Genomic DNA, 20602 nt, shown 5'->3' with positions numbered 1-20602 from the left:
CCATACTACCCAAAGTGATCTATAGATTCAATGCAATTCCCATCAAAATACCAATGACATTTTTCACAGAAATTAAAAAAAAAAAACTTAAAATTTGTATGGAACTGCAAAAGGTTCTGAGTGACCAAAGCAATCCAAAGCAAAAAGATCAAAGCTGGAGACATCACACTCTCTGACTTCAAAATATACTACAAGTCCACAGTAAGCAAAACAGCATGATATTGGCATAAAAACAGACACAAAGGCCAATGAAGCAGAATAAAAAACCCAGAAATATATCCATGCATTTACAGTCAACTTATTTTTAACAAAGGCACCATGAAGAAGATGACAGCCTCTTCAATAAGTGGTGCTGGGACAACTGAATAACCATAGCAGAAGAGTGAAACAAGACTCCTATCCCTCACCATTTACAAAATTCAAATGAAAATGGATTAAATACTTAAATGTAAGATCTGAAACTATGCAACTACTAGAAGAAAACATTGGGGAGATACTTTAGGACATTGGTGTGGGCAAAGATTTCTTGAGTAGGACCTCAAAAGCATAGGCGACAAAAGCAAAAGTAAATAAATAGAATTGTAATTATATCAAGGTAAAAGCTACTATATAGCAAAGGAAACAATGAACAACATGAAGAAACAACCCACAGAGTAGGAGAAAATATTTCCAAACTATTCCTTTGACAATAGCAAACACACACACGTGCGCACACGCCCACATACAAAGACACACACAGGAAAAATAAACCAGAAGATCTGGCTAGGCATTTCTTAAAAGAAGACAAATGGCCAATAGACATGTAAAAAAATGCTTAACATTGCCAATCATAACACAAATGCAAATTAAAGCTACAATGAGATATCATTTCACCCAATTAAATGACTATTACCAAATTGAAGGGCATTCTATAATCCAACTGATATGTACACATAAAAATTGTAAATATAAAAATAAGAAAGTTTGAAGAACTTTCTAGGAAAAATGAACCTCAAAATGACAGCTAAAAGGAATTTGAGGTTCTTGATTGGATACTAAATTAGACAATAAATACTGAGAGATATTATTGCTATTACTGAGAAAATTTGAACATGATCTCTATTAGTTACTGGAAGTTTAGCATTGTTAAAAATTTCTGAATCTGTTGTATTGTGGTTATGTCAGACAGTGTCCTTGCACTTTGATGATACATACTGAAATATTTGTGGCAAATAATCATAGTTTCTGCAACCTACAAAAGAATTTAATTGCTATATAGGTATGCACAAAGGAAATGTGGCAGACTATAATTGGTGATTCTAGGTGAAAAGTATAAACGTGTTTAATGTATTGTTGTAATTTTTCTGTTTGTAGTTTTTTTTTAAATAAAGTTTTCAATAACGAAGGAAACTTCAAGCTGTTAGGCTTAGAAGTAATTTTTAGGTTTTTTCAATTACCCAATAAGTGAGTCAATAATGCCACATTGTCTTTTTTGAGATTATTTTGTTCCTCTGAAGATCTGTCTGTGTGTCACTACAGACTCAGGGCTCCTCATGGATTGAATATATTTCAACTACAATCATAACTTTCTATTGCTGCAACTTCGTCCGATAGAACCCTCTATTTAGTTGGGCACTAAGTTCTTTGGACCCAACCTTGTTATTTTTTGAAAGCTTTCTGGCTTTCTGACACATAAAATGACTCAAATTTACTTTATATCTCCTTGCAGGAAACACGAAATCAATCACTTCTTCAAAATGTTTTGGTTACTTTTCTTGAAAAAGAAATTGTATTAGAGACTAGGATGTCTGTGACTTAAGATTTTCCTAAATGGAATGAGAAAAATAGTACAACCTACTACATTGAATAGTCAAAATGACTGAGATAATTTGTATCCATTATAGTACATAGTGTCTAGTTACAGTAAATGATCATTGTTACTTATCATGATTATTGCTACTAAAATGGAAAAATATGTAATGGATTTTCTGATTATCCTAATCTTTCTTCTATAATTGGTGAGGAATTTGTTGATCTATGGTTAATTAAGTGGCTTTAGAGAAGGTTCAGGGCATTCATCCAAAGCATTCATTCTTTACTTCCCTCTCAACTCTTCTCACGTCTTTGTTATCTTTTATTCTTCTTTGAACTTGTCTCTCAGCCAAGTTGCTCATCTTGTGAAACTCATAGATGATAAAGATAAGAGGAAGTTCTTTATAAGGAGCAATCCAGTGCCCTTAAAGATGAAGATAAAATATTTTATGAAAAACAAGACTTTGCAGTCTTTGGTGAGTTAATTTAGGGATCCTTTCAGCATGCCAATTACCTTACTGTTTGTGGTAGGTGGAAGAAAAATTCCTAGGATGCCCTGACATTGATGCTTATGCCATCCAGAGACTTGAAATCCCTGTTTTCTGAGTTTACCTAAAATAGATAAGTCATCTTTTTTTAATTTCCAGGTTTCCCGTCTATAGCAAATAATAATGCTAGATCAAGGGCTTTAGTGAGAAAATGATAACACAATGCATGTGAAAGTGCCTTAAAACTCGTATGGGTTGTATAACTAAAGAATATAGTTAATATGTCTTAAGTCTGGAACTCTGGGTGATGTGGTAAAAACATAAGACTTGGGTTCAAGAGTGTTTCTGAGTGTGCCTCCACTACTCAGTGGGTGATAGTTAACAAGTCACAGATTTTAGGTCCAAGTTTTAAAATGCAGATAGAAATACATGCGTTCCTAAAAGTAGGTATACAAACTGCAAAAATGCAAGTTAGAGAACTGGCTCAAGATGGCAGATAGAGCATAGCCCGTATGCTATCACTTGCCTATTGCCTCATTACGTGACTAAATTAACACCAATAAGATCCAGGGAAACGAAAAAAAGAAAAGAATTTTATTAGTGATTGAGATGTGTTGAGAAATTTTTATAAACTGGGAGGTGAAAAGAATCAGGTATGTGAATAAATAAAACTGCAGAAAATCACCACCTGTAATACACGAGTGAAAGGTGTGTTTGAAAGGCAAGAAGAGCAGGACTAGCTTAGAATCAACAGATGTACAAGTTGGAACAAATTTCACTCAGGGCTGTTATTTATCAGGGCTAGTTTATGCATAACTTGGCGGGTTGACCCTTGATTCCATTTTGATTTTTGCTAAGCATTTTGCAAGTGGGATGACTGCCAGTTGAACTATCAGGCAGTTGACGAAGTAACAAGGACTACTGACCCTTGGATGAGGGGAGGGACTCACACATCAACGGCAAATAATTGCCACAATTTAGAACATATTCTATTCCATCCCTCAGAATACCAGGGCCATGCAACAGCCATTTTGTTAAGTATGAATAGGAATTTCCAAACTCAAAGATAAAAAGGAAATCAGGAATCACCAAAGATGATTTTACCAGGAAAGAGTAAATTAGGGAATCAAATTCAAGTAATGAATCTCTCTCTCTCTCTCTCTCTCTCTCATATCTGTCTATCTATTTTTTTTCTGTGTTTTTAGGCACAGAATCTCGCTCTGTCACCCAGCTGGAGTGCAGTGGAACGATCACAGCTCACTGCAGCTTCTGGGCTCAAGTGTCCTCCTGCCTGCCTCCCAAGTAGCTAGGACCACAGGCAAATGCCACCACTCCTGACTTTTTTTTTCTTTTTATATAATCAGGGGGTACATGTGCAGCTTTGTTACATAGACATATTGTGTATTGCTGAGGTTTGGGCTTCCATTAAACCCATCACTACTTGTAATACACGAGTGAATGGTGTGTTTGAAGGCAAGAAGAGCAGGACCAGCTTAGAATCAACAGATGTACAAGTTGGAACAGATTTCACTCAGGGCTGTTATTTATCAGAGCTAGTTTGTGCATAACTTGGCGGGTTGACCCTTGACTGCATTTTGATTTTTGCTAAGCATTTTGCAAGTGGGATGACTGCCAGTTGAAGTATTAGGCAGTTGAAGAAGTAACAAGGACTACTGACCCTTGGATGAGGGGAGGGACTCACACATCAACGGCAAATAATTGCCACAATTTAGAACATATTCTATTCCATCCCTCAGAATACCAGGGCCATGCAACAGCCATTTTGTTAAGTATGAATAGGAATTTCCAAACTCAAAGATAAAAAGGAAATCAGGAATTACTAAAGATTTTACCAGTAAAGAAGGGAATCAAATTCAACCAATGAATCTATCTATCTATCTATCTATCTATCTATCTATCTATCTATTATCATCTATTATCTATCTTCTATCTATCATCTATCTATCATCTATCATTTACCTATCATTATCTGTCTATCATCTATCTATATCTATCTATCATCTATCATTTACCTATCATCTATCTGTCTATATATCTATCATCTATCTATCTATTATCTATCATCTATCATTTACCTATCATCTATCATCTATCATCTATTATCTATCACCTATCATTTACCTATCATTATCTATCTATCTTAATCTATCTCTCTATCTATCTATCTATCTATCTGACTATCCATCTATTCTTTTCTGTGTTTTTAGACACAGGATCTTGCTCTGTCACCCAGCTGGAGTGCAGTGGAATGGTCACAGCTCACTGCAGCTTCTGGGCTCAAGTGATCCTCCTGCCTGCCTCCCAAGTAGCTAGGACTACAGGCAAATGCCACCACTCCTGACATTTTTTTTTTATATAATCAGGGGGTACATGTACAGCTTTGTTACATAGATATACTGTATGTTGCTGAAGTTTGGGCTTCCATTGAACCCATCACCCAAATAGTGAACATCAGACCCAAAAGGTGGTTTTTCAGCCCTTACTCCCTTCCCTCCCCCATTTTGGAGTCCCCAGTGCCTATTGTTTCCATCTTTATGTCCGTGTATACCCATTGTTTAGCTCCCATTTATAAGTGGAAACGTGCTGTTTGATTTTCTGTTTTTACATTAATTCACTCAGGAAAGTGGCCTGAAGCTCTATCCATTTTGCTGCAAAGGACATGCTTTTGTTCTTTTTGTGGCTGCAGAGTATTCCATGGTGAATATGTGCCACATTTTATTTATCCAATCCACCACTGATGGGCACCTAGGTTGATTCCATGACTTTGCTATTGTGAATACTGCTGCTATAAACATACTGCAAGTGGCTTTTTGATATGACAGTCTCTTTTTGTTTGGGTGGATACCCAGTTTCTGCTGTAATTTCTGCCTTAATTTTATTGTTTACCCAAAAATCATTCTGGAACAAGCTGTTTAATTTCCCTGTAATTGTGTGGTTTTGGGAGATCTTCTTGGTATCAGTTTCTATTTTTATCCCACTGTAGTCTGAGAGTATAGTTGGTATGCTTTGAGCTTTTTAAAAAAATTTATTAAGCCATGCATGATGGCTGAGCATGTGGTTGATCTTGGAATATATTCCGTGTTCAGATGAGAGGAATGTATATAGGAATGTATATTTTACAATTGAATGGACTGTTCTATAGATGTCTATTAGTTCCAATTGGTCAAGTCCTGAATTTAAGTCCAGATTTTTTTGTTAGTTTTCTGCCTCAATGATCTGTCTAATGCTGTCAATGGGATGTTAACGTCCCCCATTATTATTGTATGTCTGTATAAGTGTTTCTGTGGGTCAAGAAGTAGTAGTTTTATGAATCTGAGTTCTCTGCTGTCAGGTACATATGTATTTAGAAAAGTTAAGTTTTCTTGTAGAATTGAACTCTTGATCACAATGTAATGATCTTCTTTGTCCTATTTTTTTTTTTTTAACTGTTGCTGGTTTAAAGTCTGTTTTATCTGGTATAAAAATAGTGAACCCTGCTCTTTTTTGTTTTCCATGTGTGTGACAGATCTTTCTCCAATCCTTTACTTTGAGCCTGTGGGTGTCCTTATGTGTGAGATGTGTCTCTTCAAGGCAGAAGATGGATGAATCTTGGTTTTTGTTTTTATTCAACTGGCAATAGTGTGCTTTTTAAAGTACTTTTTAAAATAGTGTGCTTTTTTTAGACCATTGGTATTTAATATTAATTTTGATACATGAAGTTTTGTTCACATTGTGAAGTTGTTACCTGGTTGCTTTGCAGTTTTGATTCTATGGTTGCTTTATAGGGTCTCTGGGCTATGTATTTAAGTGTGGTTCTGTGGTAGCAGGTATTGTTTTTTCATTTTCATGTTTACAACCTTCTCAAGGATCTCTTGTAAGGCTGGTCTAGTGGTAACTAATTCCCTTAATGCTTGCTTAGCTGGAAAATTTTTATTTTTCCTTAGTTTATGCGGCTTAGTTTGGCAGGATATAAAATTCTTGGTTGAAATTTCTTTAAGAATGCTGAAAATATACCCCCAATCTCTCCTGACTTGTGAGGTTTCTGCTGAGAAGTTCACTGTGAGCCTGATGGGGTTCCCTTTGTATGTGATTTGACCTTTTTCTCTAGCAGCCTTTAAGATTTTTTTTTTTTCTTTAGCATTAACCTTGGACGGTCTAGCGACTATATGCCTTGATGATGTTGATTTTGTATAGTATCTCACAGTTGGTCTCTGGATTTCTTGTATGTGAATGTCTACTTCTACCAAGAATAGAGAAATCTTCTTAATTTTTTTTTGCTCAAATATGCTTTCCAGGTTGTTGACTTCTTCTTCTCTCTTAGAAATGTCAATAATTCATTCATTTGGTCACATTACATAATCCCATATTTCTTTTTATTTTCAATTTGAGACAGAGGGAGGGACAGGCTGCCGTGTTTGCTGTTTCCTGGACTTGGCTGCTGCTGCCTTTGGGCTCTAAAGAGTCTGAGGTGACTGAGGCCAGCACACCATGGCTGCCCTATGGAGAAGTGGCCAGACTATGGTTTGCATGGGTCTCAGATCCTGTTTCTCCTCACTGTGTGAGTCCTCCTGACCAGGGACTTCAGCCAACCCCCAGTGGTGTTCTCAGCCAGTAGCAGTTCCACACCATGAAACAGAGCTCCCAGAGAGTGGGGAAGGCCACTATCTTTGCTGTCTTGCAGCCATCACTGCTGCTGCCATCAGGCTCTGGGGAGTCCAAGGAAACTAGAGACTGGAGCAGACTGGAGCAGATTCCCAGCACTGCCTAGCTGTCCTTTGGAAAAGCAGTCAGACTGCTCTTTACATGGGTCACCTGTTTCCCCTCACTGGGCAGGACCTCCCAACCAGGGACTCCAGCCATCTCCACCAGGGTTTTTGGGCCAGCGAGGGCTCTTCACCTCCCTGAGATGGAGCTCCCAGAGGGAGAAACAGCCTGCCATCTTTGCCGTTTTGCAGCCTTTGCAGCTGCTGCCTTTGGGCTTTGGGGAGTCTGAGGAGACTAGGGACTGGAGCAGATCTCTAGCACAGTGCAGCTGCCCTGTGGAAAAGCAGCCAGACTGTTTTACACAGTTCCCTGATTCCATTTCTCCTTACTGAGCAGGACCTCCCAACCATGGACTTCAGCCACCTCTACCAGGGTTTTGGGGACAGCAAGGGCTCTATAGCTCCTTGAGACAGAGCCCCCAGAGAGAGGGGCAGGCTGCCATCTTTGCCCTTTTGCAGTCTTTGCTTTTGCTGCCTCCAGGCTCTGCAGAGTAAAAGGTCAAGGAGGTCTGATGTGGACCACCAGCACAGTGCAGTCACTACACAGAACAGTCACTACACAGAATAGTGGTCACATGCAAAAATATACATAAGCTCAAAATAAAGGGATGGAGGAAAGTTTACTAAGCAAATGGAAAGAAAAAAAAGAGAGAGAGAAAAGAAAAAAAGCAGGGGTTTCAATTCTAGTCTGTATAAAAGAGACTTTAAACCAACAAAGATTAAAAAGGACAAAGAAGGACATTACATAATGGTAAAAGGATCAATGCAACAAGAAGAGCTAACTGTCCTAAATATATATGCACCCAATGCAGGAGCACCCAGATTCATAAAGCAAGTTCTTAGAGACCTACTAAGAGACTTAGACTCCCACACAATAATGTTGTGAGACTTTAACACCCCACTGTATATATTAGACAGATCAATGAGACAGAAAATTAACAAGGATATTCAGGACTTGAACTCAGCTCTGGACCAAGCAGACCAAAATTGAGGCAGTAATTAATAGCCTACCTACCCCCAAAAGCCCAGAACCAGATGGAGTCACAGCTGAATTTTACCAGATGTACAAAGAGGAGCTGGTACCTTTCCTTCTGAAACTATTCCAAACAATACAAAAAGAGGTACTCCTCCCTAACTCATTTTATGAGACCAGCATCATCCTGATACCAAAACATGGCAGAGACGCAACAAAAAAAGAAAATTTCAGGCCAATATCCCTGATGAACCTCAGTGCAAAAATCCTCAGTAAAATACTGGCAAACCGAATTCAGCAGCACATCAAAAAGCTTATCCACCAAGTCAGCTTCTTCCCTGGGATGCAAGGCTGGTTCAACATATGCAAATCAATAAACGTAATCCAGCACACAAACCAAACCAATGACAAAAATCACATGATTATCTCAACAGATGCAGGAAAGACCTTCAATAAAATTCAACACCCCTTCATGCTAAAAACTCTCAATAAACTAGGTCTTGATGGAATGTATGTCAAAATAATAAGAGCTATTTATGACAAACCCACAGCCAGTATCATAGTGAATGGGAAAAAGCTGGAAGCATTCCCTTTGAAAACCGGCACTAGATGATGATGCCCTCTCTCACCACTCCTACTCAACATAGTATTGGAAGTTCTGGCCAGGGCAATCAGATAAGCGAAAGAAATAAAGTGTATTCAAATAGGAAGAGAGGAAGTCAAATTCTCTCTGTTTGCAGATGACACGATTGTATATTTAGAAAACCCATCATCTCAGCCCGAAATCTCCTTAAGCTGATAAGCAATGTCAGCAAAGTCTCAGGATACAAAATCAATATATGAAAATCACAAGCATGCCTATACACCAATAATAGACAAACAGAGCCAAATCACGAGTGAACTCCCATTCACAGTTGCTACAAAGAGAATAAAATACCTAGGAGTACAACTTACAAGGGATGTGAGGGGCCTCTTCAAAGAGAACTACAAGCCACTGCTCAACAAAATAAGAGAGGACACAAACAAATGGAAAAGCATTCCATGCTCATGGATAGGAAAGATCAATATCGTGAAAATGGCCATACTGCCCAAAGTAATTTATAGATTCAGTGCTATCCCCATCAAGCTACCATTGACTTTCTTCACAGAATTGGAAAAAACTACTTTATATTTCACATGAAACCAAAAAAGAGCTCGTATAGCCAAGACAATCCTAAGCAAAAAGAACAAAGCTGGAGGCATAATGCCACCTTACTTTAAACTACACTACAAGGCTACAGTAACCAAAGCAGCATGGCACTGGCACCAAAACAAATATATAGACCAATGGAACAGAACAGAGTCCTCAGAGATAATGTCACATCTACAACCATCTGCTCTTTGACAACCCTGACAAAAATAAGGAATGGGGAAAGGATTCCCTACTTAATAAATGGTGTTGGGAAAACTGGCTAGCAATATATAGAAAATTGAAACTGGACCCCTTCCTCACACCTTATGCAAAAATTAACTCAAGATGGATTAAAGACTTAAACATAAGGCCTAAAGCCATAAAAAAAAAAAAACAAAACAAACAAACAAACAAAAAACCCTAGAAGAAAACCTAGGCAATGCTATTCAGGACATAGTCATGGGCAAAGACTTTATGACTAAAACCCCAAAAGCAATGGCAGCAAAAGCCAAAATTGTCAAATGGGATCTAATTAAAGAGCTTCTGCACAGCAAAAGAAACTATCATCAGAGTAAAGAGGCAACCTACAGAATGGGAGAAATTTTTTTGCAATCTATCTATCTGACAAAGGGCTAATATCCAGAATCTACAAGGAACCTAAACAAATTTACAAGAAAAAAAACAACCCCATCAAAATTGGGCAAAGGTTATGAACAGACCCTTCTCACAAGAAGACATTTATGTGGCCAAAAAACATATGAAAACAAGCTTTTCATCACTGGTCATTAGAGAAATGCAAATCAAAACCACAATGAGATACCATTTCCTGTCAGTTAGAATGGTGATCATTAAAAAGCGTCAGTAAACAACAGATGCTGGAGAGGATGTGAAGAAATATGAATGCTTCTACACGGTTGGTGGGAGTGTGAATTAGTTCAACCATTGTGGAAGACAATGTGGTGATTCCTCAAGGATCTAGAACCAGAAATACCATTTGACCCAGCCATCCCTTTGCAGCACTATTCACAATAGCAAAGACTTGGAACAAACACAAATGCTCATCAATGATAGACTGGATACAGAAAATGAGGCACATATACATCATGGAATACTATGCAGCTATAAACAAGGATAAGCAGGGACATGGATGAAGCTGGATGCCATCATTCTCAGCAAACTAACACAGGAACAGAAAACCAAACACTGCATGTTCTCACTCATAAGTGGGAGCTGAACAATGAGAATGCATGGAAACAGGGAGGGGAACATCACACACTGGGGCCTGTCGGGGAGTGGGAGGCTAGGGGAAGGATAGCATTAGGAGAAATACCTAATGTAGATGACTTTTTGATGGGTACAGCAAACCACCATGGCACATGTTTACCTGTGTAACAAACCTGCACGTTCTGTACATGTACCCCAGAACTTAAAGTATATTTTTAAAAAAGAATTAAATAATGCAAGTAAAGTGCCTAGGACAGTGGCTGGCATATAATGTGTGCTTCCTTAAAGAATCATAATTATTACTAAGGCAGTGGCTTTCAACCACGTCAAGTTCCATAAGGTGAAAATGAATGATGATTCTCCATGGTCCCAGACTGTGATTAAAAAGAAAAATGAAAGAGACAGAATACCAGTTAAAAATGACAAATGTTTTTAAAAGTTGTTAGAACTGAACAAGGGCATATCCGGTTGCCTTTGAAAGTACAAATTCCCTGTAACTCAAGCTCTTCAAGCAGACACCAGTTGGTGAATATGCTGTATACAGACTCCAGCACTGGCAGCCCTAAGCGTCTGTAAATTTATTGAAGAATGCTTTGTTGCTTTTCCCAGGGTCTTGACTCTTCCTATTCTTTGGGCTGCTACAGGTTTGTGGTACTGTTTTCCATATAAAGCAGAGGAATGCATTCAAGCTTCAGGTAGGAGTAGACAGGTGCCTAATTTCAATACAGTCCTCATCTGGTCACAAGAGCAGGTAGGAGTGACTGTTCTCTAACTGGGACATGAGCTCATTTTTTGGTGATATTTGTGTCAGAGTTGGGATGAACACCTTTTCTATCTGCATAGGTTATCTAGTGTTTCAAAGTCCATTCTTTTTCTTTTTTGGAGCCATCCAGGAGATGACAGATGCCCTTGATCACTGCACCAACACATACCACATCTATTCAAGAATGCAGAGGATTTACCAGAGGTCCTTCGCCAGTCAGGCATCATTAACTGGAAGCAACATTCGCAGACTCAAGTTGAAGGAATGCTGGGTGCCATTTGTGGGAAAGAGATAGGCCTAGTGTGGGCACAACCTTTGGGAACCAAGGTGGGGGCATAAAATTTGGCACTAGGCTGGCTTGTGTATGGTATTTATTCTAGTCAATCAATGATAGGGGCAAAGAGGTTTATACAAATTTATAAACTTGTGGGCATCAGTGGGGGAGTCTTTGGACAAGATCGAGGCCAAAGGTCTTAGGTATTACCTTCCTCTGAGCAGGGAGAAGTAAAACTGCCTGCTTAGTTCAAGGGCCAGTGTCAGAGAGCAGGCTCTATAATTCTTTCTTTCTTTTAAAATCTCATTTAACAGAAATTAACAATTTCTCATAAGATTGATGATCATACATAAGTTTGCATATGTTTGTTGACCACTCATATTCCTCCTATGCATTGATCATAGTGCCTAACATTGTACTCAGCAAATATTTGTGGAATGTGTACATTCTACCTACAGACTTCCCCTGAGTTCTCTCTGGGAGTACTCATTCTCTTTTGTTTCCCTTATAGCTACTCAGTCCAGCTTAAATGAAGTAATTAAGAATGTGGCAGCTGCCAAGTCTCTCACTGTCTCATGATCAGAATGACTCACTTTTATGTCTGGAAACAGTGAAGAAACTGCTTCCTTCTCTGCTTGATGAAAAGAAAATGGCATCACATGTTGCTAAACCCAGTGGCATGTGAGTGACATAAAAGCTACTTCAAACGTGCATGTGCACATACACACACACACACACACACACACATTCTGCAATTTAAACATCAGATGTGTCCTAGTGGAGCTGGCAGTCAAGAGAGTTGCTGTAAAGATAATTCCATTTGCCTGCTCGTTCAGTTTATCATATGAGAAGATCCCCATCCAACTGGTTAATCATAGGGAACATAATTATTTACTGAACGCACACTCTGTTCCTGTGCTGTGCGTACATTGTCTCTTTTCATCCTGTCAAAGAAAAAAATATTCAATGATACTTGCAAAGCTTGGTAAGGAAGACTTCACTCAGGACTATTGCAATGGTATAGGGACCACTGCAATGAGACTTTGCCATAGGGAAGAGAGATTGGGGTTAACTGAATACAGCGTGGGCAAGTAGAAATTTTTACAGCCGAGGAGCAGGGTGGAAGTCAGTGGATGGAAAATGACTCAGAAGAAATATCAGGAGTAAACGGAATTTTGGCTAAATTGAACTAACAGAATTCTTGCTGAAGACAGGCCAAGCTGATGAGACATCACCTGGGGGATGGTGGAGGATGAAATATTGAGGGTGGTGGATTCTTGCTAAACTGACTTAGCAAGGTTGTTTAATAAAACTGGATTTTATGAGGAAGCACACAGATGGGCCTAGGAGAATGTTCAGGAACATGACTAAATTTTGATTAAGCAGATAATCTTTGTCTATCCTCACAAACCTTCTGAGGATTACTCAGGTAAGCAGAATGGGCCTTAGAGAGCAAGAGGAACTTGCGTGAGGTTACAAAGCAAGCACAAAGTAGGGCTACAGTTGAAGTCATGTTCATCTGCTTCTAGGGCGCTAGATTTTAAGCCCCATTTTATTTATTTGTAGGTAAGTTCCACTGGTGTCTGTCACTCCAGGGACTGTTTTTGGTTTATATAATTGAAAGTGCTTTTATCCTTTTGTGTGTCCTACTTATTATTTGTCCAAAACGCTACACATTCCAAAGCGTTTCATACCCATTAACTTTATTGAGTCAAAAATAGAAGCTCAGATCTAGTAATTAATCTGGCAAAAGTTACTCAGTGGGTAAAGGATAGAGCTTTGGATGTAAATTCAAGTCAGCCGGCCTGTAAGCTCATGCTTCTAATCGGACATGCTGAGATTCTTCTGTACTGTCTCATTACTCAAACCCCTTTTCATACATCAGGTTAGCTCCAGGCTTCAAAACTTACATACAGCAAGCATTTCAGCAAGGTCCTTTGTATGCACTGAACCTTTTCTTCTACTAAAACTTGGGATCACATTCTCATTCATTACAAAATATATTTTGGATCTTGTGTTTAAGATATACAATGACAGCTCTATTTATGAGACCCCCTTGACCGTATTTGGTTTAACTGGAAAATCTCAGTGTATTTATGAAAATCAGAGGACAAAGGGCAGAGAACTAGTATGGGGCATGGAAAAGGGTGCGCTACTTTCGCCTGTGCTTCAAGCTCCCTTGTGAAAGAATTTCCAAGTCATTTGACTTCTGTGGACTTCAGCTTCCCCATGAAAAATGAATCCATTGGCTTGGGTGATCTCAAGGCCCATTTTGAGCTCTAAAAGATGGACTCCAAAGTTCCAACTGTGCTCTTCAATAGATGAAAGCTATATTCTTGACTTCCTTATTTATAAAAATTGGTACAAAATTTCTGTCCTGCCTACCTCAGAGGGGTTTTTTTTTTGAATTTTAAGATTGATTTTTATTTTTAAATTTGTTTAATCAACAAGAATTATATACATTTATTGTATATAAGATTATGTTTTGAAATATGTGTACACTATGTAATGGCTACATCCAGCTAATTAACATACGCATTGCCTCCCATACTTATCATTTTTTTTGTGTCGAGAACACTTACAATTTACTTTTAATCTTATTTTAAAATCTAATTTTAAGTGTCGAGAGCACTTAAAATCTACTCTCTTAGCAAATTTCAAGTACACAATACATTGTTATTAACTATAGTGACCATGTTATACAATAAATCTCCTGTTTATTCCTTCTGCCTAATTAAACGTTGTATCCTTTAGCCAATATCTCCCCAGTCCCTCCCAAAGCTGCTCCCCAACCAACAGTAACCACCATTCTACTCTCTACTTCTGTGAGTTTGACTTTTTAAGATTCCACATATAAGAGAGATGATGCAGTATTTATTTGTCTTTCTGTGCCTGGCTTATTTCACTTAGCATAATGACTGCCAGCATCATTGTGAATCACAAGATCTTTTCAGGGATTTTTGTTGTTGTTGTTGTTTGTTTTGTTTTTAAAGATCAAATAACATAGAGTTAACTTCTCATTGAAAACAACTCAGTGCCATTTGATTCACTTTGCCTTTTCCTCGTTCCCTGTAGCAACCAAGAAATGTTTAAAGAATCTTCCCTGGACATCAGCCATGCTGAATTGGTGAATCAGAGTTGGAAATTTGGTAGGATGGAGAGAAGCCTGAAATTCATCCACCGCTGTATCCAGAACTTTTCTAACACTTGTCTGCTGGGCCCAGTGGGGAGGCCTGTGTCCTGGGTCTTGATGGATCAAACAGGAGAATCAAGAATGGCAGGCACTGGAGCCAAGTACTGGGGGAAGGGACTAATGACCTATGTCTTTTATACACACACTCATAATATAAAAAATTTCAGCGTGCTCCTATACCTCCATGTGGAAAAAATTAACCAAATCATGATAAAGACAGTGTTGTGCATGAACTATGTGCATATACCCCGCACCTGGAACCAATGGAACTGTGAGCCAACAGATGCTTCCTCTGAGATGGTAAGTGTGTCTTTGAGGTTGTAACTACTTGTAAGGACAGGAGGAAATTGGGGTAGATGAGCTCAGTCTGGAGAGTACTATACACCTTGATTTTCTTGGATAAAAACTTTAAGTGATACGTTCATAGGTTTATTTATTTGTTCTGTCTTTCAGGATCTCAAGTTGCTTGGTAGATTGGGATTTTATTACCCATTTTCTCATTTCTTCCCTGTAATGAAATTAAATATTCATGCTCTCTGCCATGTGACTTCTCTGTGCCTTCCACTTGAGCAGGAATACTCCCAACTTCCTAACCTCATTCATATTGGGTATTTGTTTTGGCCAATGGAAATATGGGCAGAAGTGACAGTATGCCAGCTCTAAGCAGAGGCTATCTACTACTCCTGTGCTTCCACCATCCACTATGTAATGAATGTGGATACGTGTCGGAATGAGGAGACTGTGGAATAGATATAGACTCAGCTCACAGCCTGAAACAGAGTGAACCCACAGACTGGTGAGCAAGAAAAATAAATCGTGGCTGTACGTCTCTGAGATTTGAAGTCACTTAATCTGGGTTTTCTGGATCCAGGCAGAATCCATCTACCACTGTTAGGTAAGCAGGCAAGTCCTGGGGCCATCATTCTATGAGGATCCCAAAGTCCCTGGCTTAGAACTGGGCTACTACCCAGGGAAACAAACCGTTTTTAACTGCTTATTTCATGTTACTGAAGTTAAAAGATATGCACAGATTCTGTGTTCCTCTTCTTTCTCAAACCCATGCCACAATCACTTCACAATGCATCTGAAGATATATAAAACAACGTGCAAGCTTCATTTACAGAAGACACTATAGTGTTCTTAGCCATTCTCTAATCTTAGATGTTATTTTATAGCTCTTTCCTGTTACAAATTAGTGCTGCCCTAAATTTTTCCTAAGTGGAGACTTTTTTCTCTTTAAATAATTTCTTTTACTGGGTTCCAAGACCTAGGCTCTCTGGGTTGACAGGGGAGTATGAACATCACTATGGCTCTCAGACCATATGGCCTAAGTGCCCGTCACAGGGATTCTGCTCAATGATTGAGTTTGTCACTTTCCTGCCACTTCCTCAGAATTAAATTAACTCCATTTATTGAGCAAACAACTCTAAGGAAGATGCATATATGTGGCTGGTGTAAGCAGGAATTGAAGAGAGACAGCAGCCTTAGCTGCAAAAATGGTGGACGTAACGTACCAGGAGACAGTCTAAGCAAATAAAAACAAACCTGTACACTTTATGTATTATGTAAAAGCCAAACACAGTCATTCATTCTTACCAACAGCCACTCTAGGAATGTTTCTCTGTGCATGTCACTCAGACATTCCAGAATAGAGAGCGCAGCAGATGGGGATCTCTTACCACTTAGAGGGTAAAGAAACGCAAAAAGGAGCTTTGCTCATTTCTTAAAAAAATGACTCTCTCCTAACCAGGGGACCTTTTAATTTTTTTTTTCCCTTCTAGAGAACCACACAGAAAGCATTTTCATAGGAGTGACAACTTTGTCAAAAGTCACAACATAAACCAAGGATGTTGAAAAACTTTTATTCATACATTTTCCTTTGTAGTTACATCTTCATATACCCTCGTGATGCCAGTCTCTTTAATGTAAACTCCCAGAAAACGTCAAGCTGGGTAATTTCAGAAACTAAAAGTTAAAGTTCCCTTCAAGAACAACAGTTTCCACCTCCGTAGGCAGAATATTTAATCTACTGGCGGCTGGGAGCAGTGGCTCATGCCTGTAATCCCAACACTTTGGGAGGCCAAGGTGGTTGGATCACTTGAAGTCAGGAGTTTGAGACCAGCCTGGCCAACATGGTGAACGCCATCTCTACTAAAAATACAAAAATTGGCCGTGTTGGTGCTTGCTTGTAGTCCTAGCTACTCAGGAGACTGAAGTGGGAGACTTGCTTGAACCCAGGAGGCAGAGGTTGCAGTGAGCTGAGATCGCACGACTGCACTCCAACCTGGATGACAGAGCAAGACTCCGTCTCAAAAATAAATAAGTAAATAAATATTTAACCTACTGGTAATCTACACCTCAGATTCTTCTGACTATTGTATAGCTATTATCCCTATCTAAGTCTTAACCTAAAGAGGCCATGATCATAAAAGACATGCATCAATGGACTGCTCTTCACTGGAGGAGATCAGAGGGAAGTGGATGTTTCTATTGAGGAACTGGTGCTTTCAATGTCCAGCTGGGGACATCTAAATCCGAGAAGTTTTGTTTTTTGTTTTTTGTTTTTTTTGTAAAAGGGACAGCTCTTAGATAAATCTTGAACAGTGGGAAAGGGTAAGATACTGCAGAGTAAACAAAAGATATTTGGAGCAGGGGACTCGCATGAATAAAGGCACGAGGAATGAGCAAGCGTAAAGGGCATATAAAGTGGAGTTGAACACCTGGAAACAACCAAAATGCCCATCAGTAGCAGAGATAGTTAATTTTATGTGTCAGCTTGACTGGATCACAGGATGCCTAGATGTTCAGTGAAACATTCTGGATGTGTCTGTGAAGGTGCTTCTGGATGAGATTGACATTTTAATCAGCAGACTGAGTAAAGTGGATTGCTCTCCCAAATGTGAGTGGACCTCATTCAGTCAACTGAACACCTGAGTAGAGCAAAAAGGGCTAAATAGGAGGGAAACTTCTCCTGCCTCACAGCTTGAGCTGGGGCATCAGTCTTCCCAGGACCTTGGATTGGAACTTACACCATTGGCTTTCCTTGTTTGGCTTTCCTGTTTCCAGCTTGCTAACTGCAGATCTTGGGACTTTTCAACTTCCATAGTTACATGAGCCAATTCTTTATTATGAATCTATACATACCTACATCAATATCTTTATGATAATATAAATAAAGACATAGATGTAGGTATGTATAGATTTATAATAAAGAATTATCTTTCTTCTATTGCTTTTTTTTTTTTTTTTGAGACGGAGTCTCGCTCTGTTGCCCAGGCTGGAGTGCAGTGGCGCAATCTTGGCTCACTGCAAGCTCCGCCTCCTGGGTTCATGCCATTCTCCTGCCTCAGCCTCCCGAGTAGCTGGGACTATAGGCACCCACCACTATGCCCAGCTAATTTTTTGTATTTTTTTTTAGTAGAGATAGGGTTTCATCATGTTGGTTGGGCTGGTCTTGAACTTCTGACCTTGTGATTTGCCTGCCTCAGCCTCCCAGAGTGCTGGGATTACAGGCATGAGCCACCATGCCCAGCCCCTTTTCTGTTTTTTGTATCAGGTTATGTTGATTGAAGAGTACAGATGTGTGCAGTGACAGGTTTGACTGGTACAGCAGTTATAGCTCGTGTTCCAGCTTTGCATCCTAGAACCAATAAATAACATAAGACAAACATGAATATAATCAGTATTCTGATTATATTCGTATTATATTCGTAATATATTCATATATATATTCGTATTATATTCGTAATAATACGACTATAATCGTATTATTCTTTTTCCAATCAAGGAGACTTGGCACCTCAGTCCAATGTGTGCCATTACTGAGGGACCCCACCTGGGGTATGTCAATCCCTGCCAGCCAATCAGTCACGTTATTAGAGGCTTGGAAGGGGATGTCTGCCCAAGTAACAGGGTGGAAAAAAAGGCAGATCTAGAAGATGGGCCAAACAGAGTGTAGCAGGTACAGGTAGCAGGCAAAGTGAGAGAATGAAAAAGGTTAATACCTACAAGAGTTGCAATGTACAACAGAAAGCATAGCAAGGAACAAATTATCTCGAGTGAATGGCCTCTGCGTCTGGAGCAGGATTCACTTGGCCTCCTGAGTTGTCTTCTTCAGCATCCCCTAGGTGATGTCTGGGGCCTGTGTCACCTGAGAAAGCCACATCTTCCAGGGTTGCGGGTCCTGCAGGGTCATTTTCTTCATGAGCCAGTGGTTCTGGCAGTGAGTTGTGGGCCTGAATATGTGTGATAAAAACAGGATGTGTTCAATGATCAAGCAATTGCAGAAGTTGAAGAAAAAGGGTACACATGGTGGGCTCAAGAGTGGACTTAATGAGAGCTGTTTCAAGGTTTCACAATAAATAGAGTAAGCAGAGTCACTAACAATATTGATGGGCTGAACAGAAAAGGTTTCCAGGGCCAATATTAGGGCTCCAACCTCAGCTCTCTGAGTACTAGTAAATTCAGATCAAGTGAGGGAGTTACGCAGTTCCCACCAGATAGCTGCTTTTCCATTTTTTACCAAAACCATCAGTGAAAAGCGTTAAAGTGTTAGATATGGTGGAGTGAACTACTTTTATAGGCATAACTGCAGTAGTATGAGATAAGAACTAAAGTAGTTTGTCAGCAGGAAGGGCATATATGGCCTGCATAATCAGAGAGTGCTATCTTTAGGTCTAGAGATAAAGGGAAGGCCTTTTTCAAATTGTTTTTTACTCAAAGGAATTCTCATGATAAAAGGATCATAACTTTGCAATTGATTGCATTGTTTTCAGCCTGTATAGATGACTACCAATTAGTTCGACATAGGGGGATGGTGTTTTATTCCCAATATGTGAGCAAAAAACCCATTCTAGGAAGTGCAGCCCTCGGGCTATCTGTCCTGTTAATCCTGTTGGGGAATGTTTAGTAGGAAATACAAATAATTGGACTGAATATAGTGGGTCTATGCGATCTAGTTGCCTCTGAGAAATAGCTTGCTCTATTTCCTCAATTTCCCTTTTTGCAGTGGGGGTTAAATACCTGGGGGAGTCCAGAGCTGCATTGCCCTTTAGGATAGAGAACACGTTCTGTAATTTATCAGTAGTTATGCCCAAGGTGGGGCAAAGCCAGTTAATATCACACAGTAATTTTTGATAGCCATTTAAGATGTGTAAGTTGTTAGTATTCAATTAAACCTTTTGAGATCTTACTGACCAGGAAGTTAGTATGTATCTAAGATATTTCCAAGTGGAGGACTTCTGTACCTTTTCCGGTGCTATGATTAAACCTTTTAACTGTGTATTCCTTTTGACAGAGGAATATGAACTCAAAAGTATTGGCTCTGTTGGGGCTGCCAGTAAGATGTTATTCACATAATGGATGATCTTGCAATTAGGAAATTCTTTTCTACTGGGGAGCAAAGACTGATTTACATGATACTGACACATGGTAGGACTGTTCAGCATTCCTTGAGGAAGGACTTTCCAATGAAATTGGCGAGTTGGCCTTTCATTATTGATAACACATTATTGTGAACACAAATTTTTCTCTGTCCTGTTCTGCAATGGGAATCGTATAAAAGCAGCCTTTTAAGTTAATAATGACTATAGGCCAACCTCAAGGAATCACTGCAGGAGAAGGGAACCCCTGTTGAGGGGGCCGCATAGGTTGCAAATTAGCATTCATAGCACGTAAGTCATGCAAAAGTCTCCAGTTACCAGACTTTTGGGGAATGATGAAAATCGGAGAATTCCAGGGGCTGCTTGATGGTTCTGTATGGCCAGTTTTAACTGTTCCTCAACGAATTCATGGGATCTTTGTAATTTATCTCCCTTTAAAGGCCACTGTTCTACCCAAATTGGATCTTGAGAGTGCCATGTCAGGGGTAGGGGGGGAATTACAACAGTGGCTATTATTAGAAAGGGGTATGCAGGGTGATCCTCCCTTGGGCTAATAGGTCCCATCCCCAAAGATTAACAGG

This window comes from Theropithecus gelada, chromosome 14, assembly GCF_003255815.1.
Source record: "Theropithecus gelada isolate Dixy chromosome 14, Tgel_1.0, whole genome shotgun sequence".
NCBI lineage: Eukaryota > Metazoa > Chordata > Mammalia > Primates > Cercopithecidae > Theropithecus > Theropithecus gelada.
The sequence above is the reverse complement of the archived record's forward strand: the minus strand, read 5'-3'. Positions refer to the sequence as shown.